Genomic DNA, 15,259 nt, shown 5'->3' on the forward strand with positions numbered 1-15,259 from the left:
TTATTATTTTTTATTTTTTTTATTTTTATTTTTTTTTATTTCAGCATATTATGGGGGTACAGATTTTAAGGTTTCAATAAATGCCCATTTCCCCCCCTCCCCCCACAAGTTTGAATCTCCAGCATGACCATCCCCTAGATGGTGCACATCTCACTCATTATATATGTATATGCCCGCCCCCCTCCCCCCTGCCCAATACCCTATTACTGTAGTACCTATGTGACCACCTAGGTGCTGTTCAGTTAATAGCAATTTGCTGGTGAGTATATGTGGTGCTTGTTTTCCCATTCTTGGGAAACTTCACTTAGTAGTATGGGTTCCAGCTCTAACCAGGAAAATATAAGATGTACTATATCACCATTGTTTCTTAGAGCTGAATAGTACTCCATGGTATACATATACCACATTTTATTAATCCATTCTTGGATTGATGGGCACTTGGGCTGTTTCCACAGCCTTGCAATTATGAATTGTGCTGCTATAAACATTCAAGTGCAGGTGTCTTTTTTGTAGAGTGTCATTGGAACTTTTGGGTAGATGCCCAGCAATGGGATTGCTGGATCGAATGGTAGATTCACTTGTATCACTTTAAGGTATCTCCATATTGCTTTCCACAGAGGTTAAACTAGTTTGCAGTCCCACCAGCAGTGTAGGAGTATAGAATTTTTTTATTTCCATCTTGATTTCTTCATTTATGAAGTAATCATTTAGTAGGAGGTTGTTTAATTTCCATATTTTTGTGTAGAAATGTGAATTTCTGTTAGAGTTGATTTCTACTTTTATTCCACTGTGATCTGAGAAGGTACATGGTATGATTTCTATTTTCTTAAATTTCTTTTTTTTTTCCATATAATTTTACAAGTGTAAATTTTAATAATCTCTTGCATAGCAAAACAAAAACAAACTAAAAAGCACATAAAACAAAACTTTCTTTGATATTTAGATTATGTCTTCATCAGAGCTCCTGCCAGAAGCTGGAAGAGATAACTTCGTTCTGAATTTTTCTCCTCTGCTTAGGCTACTCTGTTACTAAGTGACTTTTGATGTTGTGACATTAAACAAACCGCAAAGAACAACAACAACAAAAACCACGAGAAGTGTTCATTACTTGTATCATTGATTGACTGTATCCCCCACCTCTATTCTTGTGAGCCAGGCTCCAAGCAAGGAGGGCAAACTGTCCCACACTGGGAATGTGCACTCATTTATCAAACATTTAGCAGGAGGTTACTTTATAGCAGGAAGACCCTTTGTTCTCAAGAGTACTTAGTTCTCATTCTTCATTGTGCATTACAAGGTGAATGCCAAATTCTAGACTTATATATTGACATTCGTAATTATGGACACCAATAGTTATATGAAGAGAAACCATGATTTTTAGGTTTTATGAATACTGAACGCATTTTAAAAGACAGGAGCCAAATTCTTCCAGTGCTTAAGCAGTTGGCTTAAATTAGTGAATTCGGTACCCCCATAATATGCTTGTTTAGTTTCTGAGGCGTTAGGTGGTGCCTGTGGGTGAAATTGGACCACTCCCTGTATATTGAGTCAGTGGGTGCCGTGGAAAGGCTGTGCAAGATGCTGTCCCTGTCAGTAGGTGGCGTTTGCTTGGAGGAACAGGCTATGCTGTTGATTTTGAGTCCTGTTATCAGCTCTCGTTCTGGGCGGAGCTGGGTTGGGTAAGCCTGCCCTCAGGCCGTTAGCAGGGGTCAAAGTTCTGTTCTCTGCTTCCAGGGAAAGCTGTCAGGGCGGGGCTGGAATGGTCCCGCTCAGCCAGAAAGTCTGGGTGTGGGGGTGGGGCTGTCTGAGACCCGCAGTCTGCAGCAGGCCTCGCTTCTTTCCACCCTCCCCAACTCCGCAGCTACTCCTGGGCCTCTGCCAGCAAGCCAGACCACAAGCCACCAGGCCTCCCTGGACTGTGATGCTGGCGGGGAGGTTCCCTGCACAGGAACGCCACCTGGGTTGGGCGCACAGCCTCCTCCTGGGAGGAGGGTTGCCCTCTAGGACGCCGATCCACCCCTGGAGGCACACAGACCTCAGTAGGCTGTTCACGTATAACCCTTCTGTGCCCCGGGCAATGCTAGCCCTCAGTGCAGGGGATCTGGTCTGCAGGACCGACCTCTGGGTCCCAGAGTTCAAACTGTATTCCCACCAGGGAGAGGATTTCCGGTCCTAATTCACCCACAGGGAGCCCAAGCTGGGTCTATGTCTCTCAGCCTCTGAGTCGGCACCGTTTTCCTGGGAACACGGTGCCAGCAGCACCTGGGAGGGTGGGCGGGGTCCCAAACGGGAAGGTCCTGTTCCCTGGAGGTGCCTCCGGCTGGTGGCTGTATTATCTCTCTGGGCAGCCGCGGGTAGGGTCGGCGGAGGGGAGGAGGAGGCAATATGGCGCCTGCCGCGCGGCTCAGGTCCGTGCACATGGAGGTGCCCGGAGGAAGTTGGGAACCTGGTGCCACGTCTGCTACAGGCTCACCGTTGGCAGGCGGCGGCAGTCTCTGGGCTGGTGTCCGCAGGTCTCTCCACCCACTGGGGAGCCCACCAGCAGTCCCGAATGCAGGGGAGGGGAAACAGCAAATCCGCCTACCCTTGCCGCTGGTCTCCGGGCTGCTCCGGTGGTCTCAGCCTCCAGTTCTCCTCCGCAGCCTCCTCCCGTGGAGTCTCCCAGGGTCTCAGGTACCCCTCCTTCCGGCCCTTGTCCGCTGTATGCTCGTCTTCTTGCTTCTTTCCTCTAGTTTCTGCTAGAATCTGTCTTTTCTGCAGAGACCCTCTGTCTGGCGGTGTTATTCGTCCGCCATCTTGCTCTGCCCCTCCTATTTTCTTAAATTTCTTGAGATTTACTTTGTGTCCTAGGATATGGTCAATCTTAGAGAATGTCCCGTGAGCTGATGAGAAGAACGTATATTCAGTGGATTTTGGGTAGAATGTCCTGTAGATGTCAGTCCGACCCAGTTGTTCCAAGGTTTTGTTTAAGTCCATTATTTCTTTATTAATTTTCTGTTTGGAGGATCTGTCTTGTGCCGCCAGTGGGGTGTTGAAGTCTCCGGTGATTATGGAGTTGCTATTAATCCATTTGCTTAGATCTAGTAAGGTTTGCTTTATGAAACTGGGTGCACCTAAGTTGGGTGCATATATATTTAAAATTGTTATCTCTTCTTGTTGAAGTGTGCCCTTCACCATTATATAATGACCCTCTTTGTCTTTCACTACTTTTGTTGGTTTAAAAACTAAATCATCTGAAATTAGAACAGCCACACCAGCCTTCTTTTGGCTTTCACTTGCCTGGAATACTGATCTCTACCCTTTTACTTTTAGTCTATATGCATCCTTGCAGGTTAGATGTGTTTCCTGAAGACAGCATATACTTGGCCTGTATTTTCTTATCCATTCAGCCATCCTATGTCTCTTGAGTGGAGAGTTTAAGCCATTCACATTTATTGAGAGAATTGATAGGTAAGGTAGATTACTGTTCATTCTGTTGGGTTGGATGTTGTTGCTTTGATTTCTCTCTTGAGCCATTGTATTATCTGGCCTTTAATCTTTGGGTTTTGGTTGTTTTTATATTCGTGAGTTTTTATTACGGTGTTCTGTGCATAACACTGTTTTGAGTACTTCTTGTAGGGCTGGTCTTGTCTTGGTGAATTCTCTGAGACTTTGCTTGTCTGAGAATGTCTTTATTTCTCCTTCATATATGAAGCTTAGTTTTGCAGGGAATAAGATTCTAGGGTGGGCATTGTTTTCTTTCAAAAGAGTGAGAATGGGGCCCCAGTCTCTCCTTGCTTGTAAAGTCTCCTTAGAGAAGTCTGGTGTTATTCGAATTGGCTTTCCCTTGTATGTCACTTGCTTCTTTTGTCTTACAACAGCTCTTAGAAGGGCCTCTTTAGTTGATATTTTGGTCAGTCTGATGACTGCATGTCGTGACGTCTTCCTGTTTGCATTGAATCTCCCAGGGGTCCTCTGAGCTTCTTGAACTTGTATATCGAGATTTTGAGCAAGGCCTGGGAAATTTTCCTCTATTATATCTTCAAATAGCTTGTCCAACCCTTGGGTGTTGTCCTCTTCCCCTTCTGGTAACCCTATGATCCTCACATTAGGTTTCTTCACATAATCCCACATCTCTTGTAGGCTTTGCTCTTTTCTCTTGTTTCTCTGCTCTATCTCTGTGATGGTTTTATTTAGTTGGAGGGTGTTATCTTCAATCTCTGAGATTCTTTCTTCTGTTTGATCTACCCTGTTCTTGAGACTTTCCACTGTATTTTGTAGTTCCCTGAATTGATTCTTCATTTCCAGGAGTTCAGTTAAACTTTTCTTCATTGTGTCTATTTCTTTAGTGAACTTTTCTTCTAGGTCCTGGAGGCTTTTTGTGATTTCTTTGTGTTGGTTATTGAGTAGTTGTTGTAGGTCGGTGAGTGTTCTTATGATCCACATACGAAATTCCTCTTCTGTCATTTTGGTTGCCTGATTTGGGTTGGTGTCCGTTTCTAGGGGGCTGGTGCTCCTCTTTGGGGGTGTGTTTTCCGTTTGGTTCTTCATATTTCCTGAGTTCCTTCGATGATTTCTTCCCATGTCGATCAGTTGTTGTTTCTTTCCTTTAGGTTTTTGTTTGGGTATTCACACGCCTTGTTTAGTTTCTGAGCAGTTAGGGGGTGTCTGTGGGTGAGATTCTACCACTCCCTGTATAATGAGTCAGTGGGTGCCGTGGAAAGGCTGTGCAAGATGCCGTCCCTGTCAGTAAGTGGCGTTTGCTTGGAGGAACAGGCTATGCTGTTGTTTTTGTGTCCTGTTATCAGCTCTTGTTCTGGGCGGAGCTGGGTTGGGTAAGCCTGTCCTCAGGCAGTTAGCAGGGGTCAAAGTTCTGTTCTCTGCTTCCAGGCAAAGCTGTCAGGGCGGGTCTGGAATGGTCCTGCTCAGCCAGAAAGTCTGGGTGTGGGGGTGGGGCTGTCTGAGACCTGCAGTCTGGAGGAGGCCTTGCTTCTTTCCACCCTCCCCAAGCCCGCAGCTACTCCTGGGCCTCTGCCAGCAGGCCAGACCGCATGCCACCAGGCCTCCCTGGATTGTGATGCTGGCGGGGAGGTTCCCTGTGCAGAAACGTTGCCTGGGCTGGGAGCACGGCCTCCCTTTGGTGGGAGGGTTGCCCTCTAGGATGCTGATCTGCCCCTGGAGGTACACACCCCTCAGCAGGCTGTTCACAAATATCCCTTCTGTGCCCTGGGCAATGCTAGACCTCGGTGCACGGGATCTGGTCTGCAGGTCCGACCTCTGGGTCCCAGAGTTCAAACTGTATCCCCACCAGGGAGAGGAGTTCCGGTCCCAATTCACCCACAGGGAGCCCAAGCTGGGTCTGTGTCTCTCAGCTTCTGAGTCGGCAGCGTTCTCCTGGGAACACCATGCCAGTAGCACCTGGGAGGGCGGGCGGGTAGGGAGCTCACAGTCTGAGTTCCCCTTAGTCAGCTGTAGGGTCCCAAAAGGGAAGGTCCCATTCCCTGGAGGTGCCTCTGGCTGGTGGCTATATTGTCTCTCTGGGCAGCCGCAGGTAGGGTAGGCGGAGGGGAGGAGGAGGCAATATGGCGCCTGCCGCGCGGCTCGGGTCTGTGCACACTGAGGTGCCCCGAGGGATTTGGGAGTTTGGTGCCGCATCTGCTATAGGCTTACTGCTAGCTGGTGGCGGCCGTCTCTGGGCTGATGTCCGCAAGTCTCTCCACCCGCTGGGGAGCCCACAAGCAATCCCAAATGCAGGGAAGGGGAAAGGAGATTTATCCACCTACCTTTGCCGCTGGTCTCTGGGCTGCTCCAGCGGTCTCAGCTTCCAGTTCTCCTCTGCAGCCTCCTCCCGTGGAGTCTCCTGGGGTCTCAGGTACCCCTCCTTCCAGCCCTCGTCTGCTGTATGCTCGCCTTCTTGCTTCTTTTTTCTAATTTCTGCTAGAATCTGTCTTTTCTGCAGAGACACTCTTTCTGGCGGTGTTTCTCGTCCGCCATCTTGATCCTCCTCAGCACACCATTTATTAAAATAACAAAAGTGTATTACAAACTTTGATAAATGATAATTAAAGAAAAGTATGATGTTATTGAAAATGTAGCCAAAAACTGAAACAGCCTAGGTGTCCATCAATAGGAGAATGGATAAAAGAATTGCGGTGTAATTGTACAGTAGAATTCTACTCAGCAATAGGAAGAAACGAACTGTTTACACGTGAAACAATTTGGATGAATCTTGACAACATTATTCTGACTAAAAAAATCCGGCCACACAAGAGCACATGTTGTGTGATTCCATTTCTATGAAGTTCGAAAGCAGGCAGAACTAATCTATGGGGAAGAACATCAGAACCATGGATCCCTCTGGGGTGGGGGAGGGGCAGAGCTCGACTAGAAAAAAATGGCATCAAGGAACTTTCTGGGTGATGGTGATGTGCCCTGTCGTACCTCTATAATGGGAATTGGGTTACACAGATATCTGCATTTGTCAAATGGTCCACTTAAGATCTGAACATTTTACCATATATTAATTTCATCTCAAAAGCAAGTAAACAAACAAACAAAAAAAACCATTGACAAATTAAATTCTAACTAAAGATGTGTATGCTAAAGTATTGAGCGGGAAAATACAATGACACCTGCAATTTATTTCAAACCTATCTGGATAGGCGTGTGAGGCAGCAAGCTTAGTAACATAATTGTGGAATTACAATTATGTGGTGGGTATATGGGTGTTTACTAAAATTTTTTTCAACATTTCTGTATGTTTGAAATGTTTCAGAATAAAATATTGGAAAAATTTTTATTGAAAATGCATGTCCTACTGAGATGGGTGGGAACGTCTCAATCAGTTCATGTATCCAGGGAATGTTAATTCCTGCTAGAATCAATGCCAGGTTTAGCTTCAAATTCATGCCAATTTTCATCTTTTTAAAATGCGCGCATGGAGGAAGTATGTTCACATTAGTGAGGAAAATGGGAAACGAAGAGTCTTGCCACAGCCTTGACCCTCGAGTCTTTGAGCCATTTAAAAGTTATGACCCCTCCAAATCACACAAAGATATATCATCGAAAATCATTTTTAATGATTTGTCAGCTGACAATTTTATTTGCACTTAATTTGGTTGAATGCAAAGAATAAGAAGTCAGCTGTCTTCACAATGATTTTTTAAAACCAAATCAACAGAGTCATTCCTCTTTTAACACCAACATTAGCATTTCAAAAATCTCTTTATTTAATGCCCTAGAAGTTATTTCACCTCCAGCAATGCACCATAGTAAGATTCAGGATGGTGAGAGGTTTGCCTTCTCTAGCATGTGGAGAAGGGATTATGGAAGGAAAGCTAGGAGAGGAGAATCTACCCCCATAAAGGACACTGAGAATCTGGGCTTGATGGCCTTAAATTTACCCATGCATACCTGAGACAGTCGACACAGTTTGAAGACTGCTGCTTTAAAGGGTTCTTTCCGTGCATAGAGGGCAAGACTACAAGACCAAAGACCGACTCAAATTCCTCCACTCCTTGGGCGTGTATAAGGAAACCCTACTTTTTAATGTAATGTATTACCAGATGCTGCATCGCCCCCAAAAGGCATCACATTTACCTTTAGAAACAATGTTCTAACTGCAGATTCTGTGCCTGGCTGAGGACTTGCTGGACAGTATACCCCACAAGCAAATATTTGAAGACCATGATCCTTTATAACGCCTTGTTATGTCTCTGTAATTGGCCTCCTCAGAGAAAGAGGGGCCTATATGCGGCTGGCTCCTGGGCCAATCCCAGCCCCAGCCGTAGCAGGGAAGGGGCGGATGCCGAGCCTTTCCCGTGCCCAGCCCAGATCCAGCCAGGGCGGGGCCAAGCATCGTGCCCACAGGGCGAGACAGAGCAGGTCCGGAGGCCGAAGTGTGGAGCCCCTCGGGTCGTCACATTTGTGGGGCAGGCCACGGCTAAAGCCCGGTGGCTCACAGGACGGGAAGGATACAGAAGGGATGGCTGATGTGCCCCAGAGTACTCTGAGCAGGATGTCCTTATCCCCTGGAGACCTTTGGGGACGCCTTCCAGTCCAGCGACTAAGAGAAGCATTGGGTACCTGTGAGCTGCCTTCAAAACCTGCAAGGGTCCAACCAGGCTTTTATCTGTAGTACCAGGTAGTGCCTGGCATACAGAAAGTGCTCAATAACTAATGTTGTCTGGCTGAGAGCATGAGGTCAGATTAGATCATCAAGAGAAAAATGGAGAGGTGCCAGGACTCGGCCCCCCTGGGGATGGCAGAGACAGGGTAGGCAGGAAGGGGTGGGAGAAGCAGGGGAATAGGACAGCACTGCCCACAGCAGAGAACTGCCCGGCCCCAAATGTCAATAGTTTGAAACCCCTGCCAACTCAGCAACCACAGGTCCTGGATTTTCTGGAATGAATCGATTTTCAAACATTCTTATCCCAGCACGTGTCTCATGCTGAGGCTTAGGTAACATGGTCCTCAATGCTGCAGTTCCCCGAGGACAGTGGTCCCTGTATCTCAGCCAGAGGGGTGCAATCTGCTGTACCCCTCATGTTGGAGACTATTTCTCATTGCCTGGCCTCTTCTGCAGTCTCATTTTTAAAAATCATAGACTGATGTCCCTGAAGGATTTTTATATTCAGTGGATCTCCAACTAGCCATAGCCAAACCTGCTTCCTACATTCCCACAGGGACTCTCACACGCACATGCACACACGGGCGACATTTTGCACACATGTTCTCCATCCTCCAGGACATCTTACTTCTCCTGATTTCCCACCAAGGGGTCTGGGTGAAACTCCCTGGCCCTGCCCCTCCTCCTCGGCTGGGGCTTGTGGTGGCCCCTTCCCTGCCCCTCGCCCGGTCCCTGCTGGCTCCGCACAGCTCTGGAGCGCTTGGCACCCGTCCGGCTCTGAGGCTTGGAAATTACGTGCTGGTCCCGATCCTGTGATGAGAATGAGGGCTGACGGTTTTCTGGAAAACAAACCAAATGTATTCCTTCTCACCTGAGCTGCTACCTCTTCTCCCCATTGACACTTTCCAATGAATTTCTAATTTTTCTCTTTCTTTACTCAGACTTCCTCTTCACTGTGTTGGTTATGAGGCCAAAAGGAAAAATAACAATGAAAAAAAAATAAAGTAAATACACTTCATGTTCTCCCCTCTTACTAAACAACACAGCAGCCCTTCATTTCTCCCTTCCCCTGACCGCCCGTTTGATTTATGTTAATAACAGCTAGAAGAACTCCCGTGCCTTTTTGCTGCTGAAGCTTTGACTTCTGGGGCTGTTACTTTCGTCCCTTCTCTCCTGAGTTTTCCAGCACTACTTGTCTTCCGAGAGGGCATAAGGAAAAAGAGGGTGGCAGCAGGCCAATGTGTCACAGGTCACACTCTGAGCCTCCCCTGGCTTGAGGGCCGGGAGACTACAGTTATTGTTGAATTTTATACGATCGAATCGAATGGTAGAGTTTCTTGGGGAATTTTTGGGATGTTACAGTTTAACCAAACTGGTTTCATCTTCCTTTGAAAATGTTATAGAAAATAAAATGACAATGAAAATTGATTTTTCCAAACTATTTGTGACATCAGTCTGTGACTTTTAAGGTCATTGCCTACTGCTCTTGTTAATAGTGAGTGATGTTAATCAAGTCGGTAAAGATTTGGTTTGCAATGACAGATATTTATCACCTGCCTCCTAAGAGTTGGCTTTAGTTTTCAATCTAATGGTTTTTATTTATTTAGGTACTGGCTGTTTTGACCATTCATATATTTTGTTTGTGACTCTTTTCTCTTAGGCTCGATTCCTTTAAAACACTGAAGCCAAATGAGGACAGTTATATAATCAAACGACGATTTGATAGCAGCCGTGATGGGCATCAGCTATGAAATCTGCATCCAAGATCAGACAGCAAGTGACAGAGAAAATAGACTGGAACAAAAAAAAAAAAAGGAATGGAGCCTCCAGTACAGATGGGACTGAGGCAAATGATCAAACTGGAGTGTCACTGGGGCCCCAACAGGTAGGGGCTAGAGAGCACATCCCACAGAGAGAGCGGGCTCTCCTTGCTAGGACAGTGGCAGGGCCAAAGCCTTCTTGTCTTCCAGGCTCCTTTGGAGCTGACTGGAGTTGGGAGGGGATATTTAAGTCACCTATTCCCCAAAACTTTTGTCAGGATTCTTTTCTCTTAACTTGACTTTATTTTTTGCAACACTTTTAGGTACACCTGAGAAGAAGGTACAGAGATTTCCCAAAAACCCCCTCCCACCCACATGCACAGCCCCCCCCCCATTGTCAACATCCCCCACCAGAGTGGTGCATTTATTACAACTGATGGGCCATTAATGCATTGCCACATCATCATCACCCAGCGGCCATGGTTGACATTAGGATTCATTCTTGGTGTTGTACCTTCTATGGGTTTGCACAAAAGTGTAATGACATGTGTGGTGGGTGGCATGACAGTATCATACAGAGTACTTTCACTGCCCTAGAAATGTTCTGTCTCCAACTATTCATCCGTTCGTTTCCCCAATCCCTGGCAACTACAGCTTATCCTGGAACAACACGAACTGTGCAGGTCCATTTTTTTCAATAAAAATTACATTAAGTGTCCCTGCCTCTCCCGCCTCCCCTCCACCTCTTCCACCTCTGCCAGCCCTGAGACAGCAAGACCAACCCATCCCCTCCCTCCTCCTCCTCTTCAGCCCACTCAGCGTGACAATGACAAAGATGAAGACCTTTATGATGACCTACTTCTATTTAATGAATAACAAATGTGTTTTCTCTGCCTTATGATTTTCTTAATAACATTTTCTTTTCCCTAGCTTATGAGAACAGTATATAATACATATGACATACAAACTATGTGTTGACTGCTTATATTATCAGTAAAGGCTCTGGCCAACAGTAGGGTATTAGCAATTAGGTTTTAGGGGCATCAAAACTTGTGTGCAGATTTTCCACTGCAGGGGGGATAGGTACCGCTAACCTGCCCTGTTGTTCAAAGGTCAACTATACTGATCTTTTTATTGTGTCCATCGTTTACTGTTTCGAGAATGTCGTATAGCTGGACTTACACAGTGTATGTAGCCTTTTCAGATTTGCTTCTTGCATTTAGTAATATGCATTTAAGTTTCCTCCATGTGTTTTCATGGCTTGATAGCTCATTTCTTTTCAGCGTTGAATAACATTCCATTGTCTGGATGGACCACACTTCATTTATCCCTTTACCTACTGAAAGTCATCTTGGTTGCTTCCAAGTTTATAAATAAAGCCGCTATCAATATCTATGCACAGGTTTTTTGTGGCTATAAATTTTGACTCCTTTGGGTAAATATCAAGTAGTGCAATTGCTGGATCATATGGTAAGAGTATGTTTAGTTTTGCAAGAAACTGCCAAACTGCCTTCCAAAGTAGCTGTGCTGTTTTGCATTTCCACCAGCAATGAATGAGAGAGAGTTCCTGTTGTTCCACATCCTTGCCAGCATTTGGGGTTGTCAGTGTTGAGGATTTGGGCTATTCTAATAGGTGCGTAGTGATGTCTCACTGTTGTTTCAATTTGCATTTCCCCTGATGACATACGATGTGGAGCATCTTTCCATATGCTCGTTTCCCTCTGTATATTTTTCGTGGTAAGGTGTCTGTCAAGGTTTTTGGTCCATTTTTTATTCAGGTTGTTTTCTTATGGTTGAGTTTTAAGAGATCTTTCTATATTTTGGATAATAGTCCTTTTTCAGATGTTTCTTTGGTAAATATCTTCTCCCACTCTCTGCCTTGTCTTTTCATTCTCCTGACAGTGTCTCTCGCAGAGCTGACATTTTTAATTTTAATGAAGTTCAGTTTATCAATTCTTTCTTTCATGAATTGTGCCTTTGGTGTTGTGTCTAAAAAATCATCACAAACCCAAGGCCATCTAGATTTTCTCCTGTGTTATCTTCTAGGAGTTTCATAATTTTTTGTTTTATTAATACATTAAGGTCTGTGGTCAATTTTGAATTAATTTTTGTGAAAATTATAAAGTCTCCATCTAGATTCATTTTCCAGGATGTGGGCGTCCAGACGTTAAAAAGACTCTTTCCTCCATTGTACTGCCTTCGCTCCTTTTTCAAAGATCAGTTGACTATATTTAAGTGGGTCTATTTGTGTTCTCTCTTCTGTTCTGCTGATCTGACTACTCTTTTGCCAATACGACACTGTCCTGGTTACTGTAGCTTTATAGGAATACTTGAAGTCAGGTAGTGTCACTTTTCCAACTTGGTTCTTCTCCTTCAATATTTTCTTGGCCAGTCCGAGTCTTTTGCCTCTCTATACAAACTTTAAAACCAACTTGTCAAAATAATTTGCTGAGAGTTTTATTGGGATTGCATTGACTCTATAGATCAAATTGGGAAGAACTGACATCTTGAACATATAGAATTTTCCTACCCACGAAAGTGGAAACTCTCTCCATTTTTTTAGCTCTTTGATTTCTTTCATCAGTTTCACAGTTTTCCTCATATAGATCTTGTACGTATATTGTTAGATTTATACTTGAGTATTTAATTTTTTTTGTGCTAATGTAAATGGTATTTTGTTTTTAATTTCAAGTTTCTCAGGATTCTTTTTGAGCCTGATTTTATAATCCAGGATTTTTCTATCTTTCCAGAATTTTATCATTATCTAATTTGATAATTGTACATCTTATATCTTCACTCAAGGCTTGATAAAAACATGAAATAGATGAGAGCCAAAGATACAGCCCAGAAGCTATTTCTTCAGGATCCAATTAGTTTTTTCATTTAATCTCTCATTTTACTAAGATTTTACTTTTTAAGATAGGAAATTAAGTTTACTTTTGTTCTCATTTTGCTTTAGGACTTGGTGGTCCTTTTGTCATGGGTCTCAATTATAAGAGAGGGGTCCCTCACTCCCTTTACTTCTTAGAAATGGACATTTTTCTTCTTGTCACATGACCTTCCAGCTGTTCTGCCTCTGTACCTGCCCACCATCTCCTAATGCACTAATGTGCGCCCCCTAGAAGCTAAGTAAACAATTTCAACTTCCCTCACTGAGCTTTGGGGCCAATTCTGTTTTTAGGGGCAGGGATTTTAACAGCTGAGTTCAGTAGATTGAATGTATCTTCACCAATCATGCCGTGCGGCTGGTTTTTCTCCAACCTTGGTTCTAGTTCTAGTGACTGAGCTCCTTATTCCTACTTAGTGCTCAGTTCCAATGTCTCTTGATTTCTAAACTTACTTTTGTAGCCTGACAAGTGACTGTCCCTTTAGCCAGTCGTGGGGTTGCCAGACATCATCGGTTGTCTGTTTGGATCATCACACATTACTCATTCCCTGCTGCCAGTCTGCACAGCACCCCCAGACTACTTCTTTTCGAGACTTCCGAAGTGCTGGACACCGTTGCCAGGCATGGGCCTCTCAGCAGGTGATATGCTGCCTGCATGCTGGTCCCCTCCTTCTAAGCATCTGTCTTCACCCCATGAGCATGTCTAGATTCCAGGCACAGACCCCTCCCCGGCTGTCCTGTCCCGTCAACTCCAGTTCTAATAGAAAAAATGGGCAATCCAGAGACTTTTCCAGCCAGGCAGCCCCTTGGAGGCAGGGACCTCATTTTGCACATGCTCAACTATATTAAAATCTGATTTTGTTCAACCATATTAAGCACTTAGTCATTATGAAAAAAAAAATCTGCTTTTCCCATTCTCATTTTACTTCAACAATGTATAATTTCATCAACCCCCCCTTCACAAATGTTTCTTATATATTACGTTAACCATAAGGTTTTATTCTCTTATGAAAATATTAATAGATCAGAAAGGTGTGAGAGTCTAAAACTGTGATGAAAGCCCTGTCTCAGCCGGAGCCTATGAGGAGAGTGGTCAGAACGTTTTCTTCCAGCTCTTTTCAGACAGCAGCCACAGAGTCTTCAGCACGTTCTTTTTACGGTTTTGTGACTCATTTCCTCACTTGTAACACAGAAATATTAAGGCAGCGCCAAGCAGCCACGACAGAGTGCTATGAGAATGCTGGCCATAGAGTAATTACAATTTTATTTGCTATATGATTTTGACTGTATTTATTTCTAATACAATACTCTGGGGGTTGGATATCTTATATTATTTTTGGCTCTGCTGTGAACCATAGAGAACATGATGGAAAATCACACCCTGCACAGCACCCTGGGCTGCGGTGTCCATAAACGGCAATATGCTGGCTTGAGAACTTGAATGATTTCATAACCAACCTGTGAGCCTAGCTCCCTCCTTCACATCTGAAAGCACATTGGCACAGAGGGGAGAAAATTCTCTTTTTTTTCCACATGCTTTCATCTCACAGCTCCTTTTTCAGGCCTCCTAGTTGGAAAGACATTTATTTCTGCATAGGAAGATTATTGCTCTTAAAAGAATCTTTCAGGATCATATAGGGCAGCTTCTCTCCCAACACAAAAATGCCATCTGCAATATTGAGAGATGACCCGCTGAGGATTAATTAATTAATGAGTGCCTACCAGGGGTGGGGACACTGCAGCCTTCTGTTTTCAAGATTGTTCTTTTTTAAGCACCAAAGGAGGCAAGAAAAACTTCATCTTTCTCTGCTGCACCCCTCTTAATAAAAAGATTTGTTCTGTAAAATTTGGATTTTGTCCAAAGGCCACAGTTAAGGACCAGGAAGGCCACATTTCGCCTTAAGGTTGCCCACAGTGTGCTGAGTCTCACACAAGGGCAGACCAGAGCTATGGATTCAAGTGCAAGGAGTTCATTTGAGAGAGCATCCCAGGAAATACTGGGAAAGGTGGACATGAGACAGAGAAGAGAAGGGAGCCAGTGAAGGACAATGTATTACCAAGCACGTTACCACTGTGGGCAAACAGAGCTCAATCCCGCTTTAAGGAATTCTGAAAGCCATGAACAGAATTAGCCCAACCAGGGGGCCGAGGATCTGGGCTATTGATCCACCAAGTCTCCCTCTGTCATTGGGTCAGGAGAATGAATTTTCCAGCACTTCCCTGTGCACGGGGAAGTGTGTTTCCAACACAGTGTGTTTCCAAGGCCATAAAAAAGCCTTCAAGTGGAGATTTCCAGGAGTCAGCTGTAAATAGAGGTGAACGCCAACGAGTTAGTGGGACACCAATAGCATCTGCTACATGCAGCAGACAGAGAGAATTAAAGCTGTCCTCCCTACTTTTGACCTGAAGGAGCAAACAGGGACATTGGATCCTTGAACACAGTGGTAGTGGGAGAGCGGGGTTCTAGTTAATGGGGAGCCCTGGAGCAATGCAAGTGATAGTTTG

The sequence above is a fragment of the Microcebus murinus genome, chromosome 13 (assembly GCF_040939455.1).
Source record: "Microcebus murinus isolate Inina chromosome 13, M.murinus_Inina_mat1.0, whole genome shotgun sequence".
Taxonomy (NCBI): domain Eukaryota; kingdom Metazoa; phylum Chordata; class Mammalia; order Primates; family Cheirogaleidae; genus Microcebus; species Microcebus murinus.